The sequence below is a fragment of the Callithrix jacchus genome, chromosome 6, assembly GCF_049354715.1.
Source record: "Callithrix jacchus isolate 240 chromosome 6, calJac240_pri, whole genome shotgun sequence".
Taxonomy (NCBI): domain Eukaryota; kingdom Metazoa; phylum Chordata; class Mammalia; order Primates; family Cebidae; genus Callithrix; species Callithrix jacchus.
The window spans coordinates 46,153,844-46,159,597 of record NC_133507.1 but is presented as its reverse complement, the minus strand read 5'-3'; the positions used below and the strand labels follow the sequence as shown (position 1 = coordinate 46,159,597).

General features: G+C 42.0%; 1 non-coding gene across 1 annotated transcript; it reads left to right on the top strand.

Moving 5' to 3' along the window:
* Positions 1–5,192: 5,192 nt before the first annotated feature.
* Positions 5,193–5,299, top strand: LOC118154895 (U6 spliceosomal RNA). The gene has a single exon (XR_004745146.2). It is a non-coding gene; the product is annotated as a U6 spliceosomal RNA (small nuclear RNA).
* Positions 5,300–5,754: the final 455 nt, after the last annotated feature.

The following is a 5,754-nucleotide window of genomic DNA, read 5'->3' as shown; positions in this document are numbered from 1 at the left end:
CCACAACTATCTGAAACAAACTCTGTTTTCCTTCCCCTGCACAAAGTCAGCTATCCTCTTTGTCTAATAGCTCCCCTCACAACTTTAATACAAATTTGTTTTTATAAAAACCCAAAATAAATGTCACTGTCTTAAGGAAGCCCTTTTGAGTACCTTGTCTAGTTGTGTTCATTTTTCTGGTTAGTTACCCTTGAACAGTGTTTGTTTTTACAAACTATTCTTTTTTTTTTTTTTCTTTGAGATGGAGTTTTGCTCTTGTCGCTCAGGCTGGAGTGCAGTGGTGTGATTTCTGCTCACCACAACCTCCGCCTTCCAAGTTCAAGCGATTCTCCTGCCTCAGCCTCCCTAGTAGATGGGATTACGGGCACCCACCACCACACCCGGCTAATTTTTTTTTTTAATTTTTGGTAGAGACAAGGTTTCACCATGTTGTCCTGGCTGGTCTGGAATTCCTGACCTTAGGTGATCCACCCACCTCAGCCTTCCAAAGTGCTGAGATTACAGGCGTGAGCCACCATGCCTGGCCTACAAACTATTCTTTGGCACCTGCCAATTACTTAAAAAAAATTTATTTTTTCGTCTGAGCATGCTCTGTTTTCCTAAATATCATGTATGATTTTTCAAAGAAGAGAATTCATCTTTAGTTTCTCTTGAAATAAGATTTGAGAATGTTAGCTGATGGAATTTGGAATGCAATATATATATTCCTTTTAATATCAATAGTTTTGGGGGTACAAGTGGTTTTTGGTTACATGAATAAATTGTATGGTGTTGAAGCCTGAGATTTTAATGCACCTGTCACCCAAGAAGTGTACACTGTACCAAATATGTAGCTTGTTATCCTTCATCCTTTTCCCAAGGTCCCCACTTGTGAGTCTCCAAAGTCCATTATACCACTCGAAGTTATGCCTTTGTGTACCCATAGCTTTGCTCTCATTTATAAGTGAGAACATATGGTATTTTGTTTTTCATTCCTGAGTTACATCATCTAGTATAATGGCCTCCAGCTCCATCCAAACAGCTGCAAAAGACATTATTTCATTCTTGTTCATGGCTGAGTAGTATTCCATGGTGTGTGTGTGTATACATACATATATATAACATTTTCTTTATCCACTTATCAGTTGATGGACATGGATACTTAGTTCTTAGTTCCACATCTTTGGTTGATGGGCACTTAGTTTGGTTCCATATCTTTGCAATTGTGAATTGTGTTGCAATAAACATGCATGCAGTTGTCCATGTGACATATTGATGTATATTCTCTCGGGTAAATACCCAGTAGTGGGATTGCTGGATCAAATTGTAGATCCAGTTTAGTTCTTTGAGAAATCTCCATACTGTTTTTCATACAGGTTGTACTAATTTACATTCCCACCAGCAGTGTATAAGTGTTCTCTTTCACCACATCCACACAAACATCTTTTGCTTTTGTTTTGCTGAGATAGTCTTGCTGTATTACCCACCCTGGAGTGCTGTGGCGTGATCTCAGCTCACTGCAGCCTCCACCTCCAGGGTTCAAGCGATTCTCCTGCCTCAGCCTCTTGAGTAGCTGAGACTATAGGTGCACACCACCATGCCCAGCTAATTTTTGTATTTTTAGTAAAGACAGGGTTTCACTATGTTGGCCAGCTTGTCTCGAATGCCTGACCTCACTCCACCCACCTCAGCCTCTCTTGGGATTACAGGTGTGAGCCACCGTGCCTGGCCAAGTTTTGCCATGTTTCCTAGGCTGGTCTCAAACTTCTGGGCTCAAATGATCTGCCCACCTTGGCCTCCCAAAATGCTGGGACTTACAAGTGTGAGCCACCACCAAATTATTAATATACCAATACTCTGCTGGGAAAAAAAAATCTATGAATGCCAGATTTGAGGATTTCTAAGGACTCTACACAATGCACATCTGGAGGTAGGAGGCTCTTCCAGAGGTGAGGAGAGCTGTCTGAGAGCTGCAGCATAGCACCCCCAGCACCTAGTTTGGACTATGGGTCAATTCTAGGCTCAACCACTGCTTAGGAAGTGCACCCAGATCCAGCGATGGGCAGCCAAGCTTCTTAGGATGAGTAACGGCACCATGATCATTGGCATTTGGTTTAACTTCCTGACAGGTAGGTGTTCTGTGGCAATGTCAAGAAAAAGATCATGCTAGGCCAAGCACAGTGGCTCATGCCTGTAATCTCAGCACTTTGGGAGGCCAATGCGGGCAGATCACCTGAGGTCGGGAGTTCCAGACCAGCCTGACCAACATGGAGAAATTCCGTCTCTACTAACAATACAAAAAAAAAAAAAAAATTAGCGGGGCATGGGAGCACATGCCTGTAATCCCAGCTATCCGGAGCCTGAGGCAGGAGAATTGCTTCAACCCAGGAGGCAGAGGTTGTGGTGAGCCAAGATTGTGCCATTGCGCTCCAGCCTGGGCAACAATCTCTGCCTCCTGGGTTCAAGCAATTCTCCTGCCTCAGGCTCCCGAGTAGCTGGGATTACAGGCATGAGCCCCCATGCCTGGCTAATTTTTTTTTTTTTGTATTTTTAGTAGAGACGGAGTTTCTCCATCTAAAAAAACAAAAATAAAAAAAAAATATTTACTTTGACATAGCCATATTACCAAAATTCAAATTTGACCAATTTCCCCCTCCCTGCCCCAATTTGCAATGTGTTATTTTGTCAGTAATTTAAATATTCACATTATTTTTTCATCTGTTTAAATAAACTTTAATCCTACCCTAGGTTTGTATTAATAAGACCACCCATATTTTTCCTATAAGAAAATGTGTTTGCAATATACAATTATTATTTGTGAATTAAAAAAATTCTTACATTTTCACAAGCAGAGCTGATATGTAAGATAGTTAACAACTGGTACAGTTGAGCACCATCGAGTCAGAATGGCCCATTCTGTACTATCCAGGTATCAAGGAGCAAGGAATTAGTGTTTATTGAGTACTTGGGAGTACGTTATGTGAGATACATAAACTACTTTTTAAGCCCATAAACTGCACAAGATATTAGTTCTAAAGATGAAGAAAAGAAGGCTCCATAAAATGAAGTTTTCCAAAATTCTCACAGATAGATAAGGGCTTGGCAGAGTAGTATTTGAATCCACGCTCTTTTAACAGTTCTAATATCTGCTTCATAGGCAGAAAAGAACCTGGAAAGGGAAGTAACAGGGATCTCTGTGATCCTGGGTCTCAGCCTGCACACCAATTGTCAGGTATTGGCTCTACCTTCTTAAGAATAGAAAGATGTCAAGATGTCAAGTCCAGTAAGAAGCTTTGGACTTCAGATGGCGAGACCTTCTTGTTCATAGCCTCTATCTAGGTATTCTACCTAGTAATTTCTTGACTTCTGCTTTAGGAAGAAGATCTTACCCTTTCCGTCTCCAAGCAAACCAATAAAAGCTTCCCAACTGTTCAGTGCAGCAACCTTAGGGCAATGATTCTCAAACTGTATCATGCAGCAGAATCCGCTGGAAGGCTTCTGAAAACACAGGTTGCTGGGCTTCATCCAGAATTTCTGACATAGTAGGTCTGAGATTTGCGTTTCAGATACATTCTCAGGTAATCCTAACACTGCTGCCCAGGAATAACTGGCACGACAGTACAGTACAAGTTTAAGAATCACTCTTTTGAACTCAATATTAAGCTTTGATTTACCTCAAGTAAATGCTTTTCATGCTAAAAAGATTTCATTATTTTATCTCCTTTTATCTTTTATCACAGGAAAATTGGAAACAAAATTTTAATAAAGCAACCTAATAGCTAAATGACTTTCTAAAGTTTGTCTAGATACCTCTACCACTCAAAGGCCATAATAATAGCCCCAGTGAGACTTGACCTTACAATCAGCTGGCCCTCTGACCTTCATGTACTGTCCTGAGGGTCACAGCGTCACTCCACCCCCATTGCAACAGAAGAACGATAGATCCAGCTTCAAAGAAGTTCCAGAAGGAACCTTAGTATCTTACTGGTGGAATGAACCTCAGCAATCTAGTCCCCCGACTTCTTTCACCTCCTAGCCCTCCCCTCCATACCTTAATTTGAAGAGAAGAGTCGAAATAAGATCACTTACCCAAAATCATGAAGTTAATGGCATGTATGGCAGATGCACCCAACAGCAGCAATAACTTAAGCATACCCTGAGAATGGCCCTACAGTCTAAAAACAATGTGTTTTTAGATTAGAGCTGCGACCTAAGGAATTCAAAAGTGGCCAACCCAGAGGTTAATTTCTTATTTATAAGGAACATATGAACCACCACCCCATCCTATGGAACACAGGCCATACAGGGGATTGAAACTGTTTATTTTGGGTTAAATGAAGGTTTTTCAGGTAGAGGTTCCTAGGGAGAGGGTGCTAAGTAAAAATCTGCATAAACAGCATGCTTTCTACAAATGGTGGTGGTTCTCCTGTCCAGCTCACTGCCACTGGACTACCCTGTATCTAAGTTCCCTCAATAGACTCCATCTCATTTATTGGCTCTGAGTCCCTTCTTTGGCCTCTTGAACATGGTGCCATCCTTACTGAAGTCAATAGGGTCTGGCATGACATGGCAACTCATATGGTTTGGCTGTGTCCTCCCCCCACCCCACCCTCAGCAAATCTCACCATGAATTGTAATCCCCATAACCCCCATGTATCAAGGGCAGGACCAGGTGGAGGTAATTGGATCATGGGGGCAGTTTCCCCCATGCTGTTCTCATGATAGTGTGTGAGTCTCGCAAGATCTGATGGCATTTTCCCGGCTTGCACTCAGTCCATCCTGCCACCCTGTCAAGAAGATGCCTGCTTCTCCTTTGATTTCCACCAAGATTGTAAGTTTTCTGAGGCCTCCCAGGCAATGTGGAACTGTGAGTCAATTAAACCTCTTTCCTTTAAAAATTACCCAGCTTGGGCCAGGTGCAGTGGCTCATGCCTTCCAGCATTTTGGGAGCCTGAGGTGAGTGGATCATCTGAGGTTGGGAGTTCAAGATCAGCCTGACCAACATGGAGAAACCCCATTTCTACTAAAAATAAAAAAATTAGCTGGGCATGATGGCATGTGCCTGTAATCCCAGCTACTCGGTGGCTGAGGCAGGAGAATCACTTGAACCTGGGAGGAAGAGGTTGTGGTGTGCTGAGATTGCACCATTGCACTCCAGCCTGGGCAACAAGAGCAAGACACTATCTCAAAAAAAAAAAAAAATTACCAGCATTGTGCTCACTTGGGCAGCACATATGCTAATATTGGAACCATACAGAAAAGATTAGCATGGACCCTGCACAAGGGTGACATGCAAGTTCGTGAAGCCATCCATATTTTTACAAACAGAAAGGAATAGCAACAACATTAACCAAAAGGACATTCACACAGAAACCCCTTCCAAAGGTCACCAGCATGAAAGACCAAAGGTAGATGAATTCACAAAGATGAGGAAAACCCAGCATAAAATGATGAAAATTCCAAAACCAGAATGTCTCTTCTCCTCCAAAGGATCACAACTCCTTGCCAACAAGGGAACAAAACAGGACAGAGAATGCATTTGATGAACTGACAGAAGTAGCCTTCAGAAGGTATGTAATAGCAAACTCCTCTAAGCTAAAGGAGATGTTCTAACCCAGTGCAAGAAAGCTAAGAAATTTGAAAAAAAGTTAGAGGAGCTGCTAACTAGAAAAACTAGTTTAGAGAAGAAGATAAATGACCTGATGGAGCTGAGAAACACAGCACGAGAGCTTCATGAAGTATAAACAAGTATCAATAACAGAATCAATCAAGCAG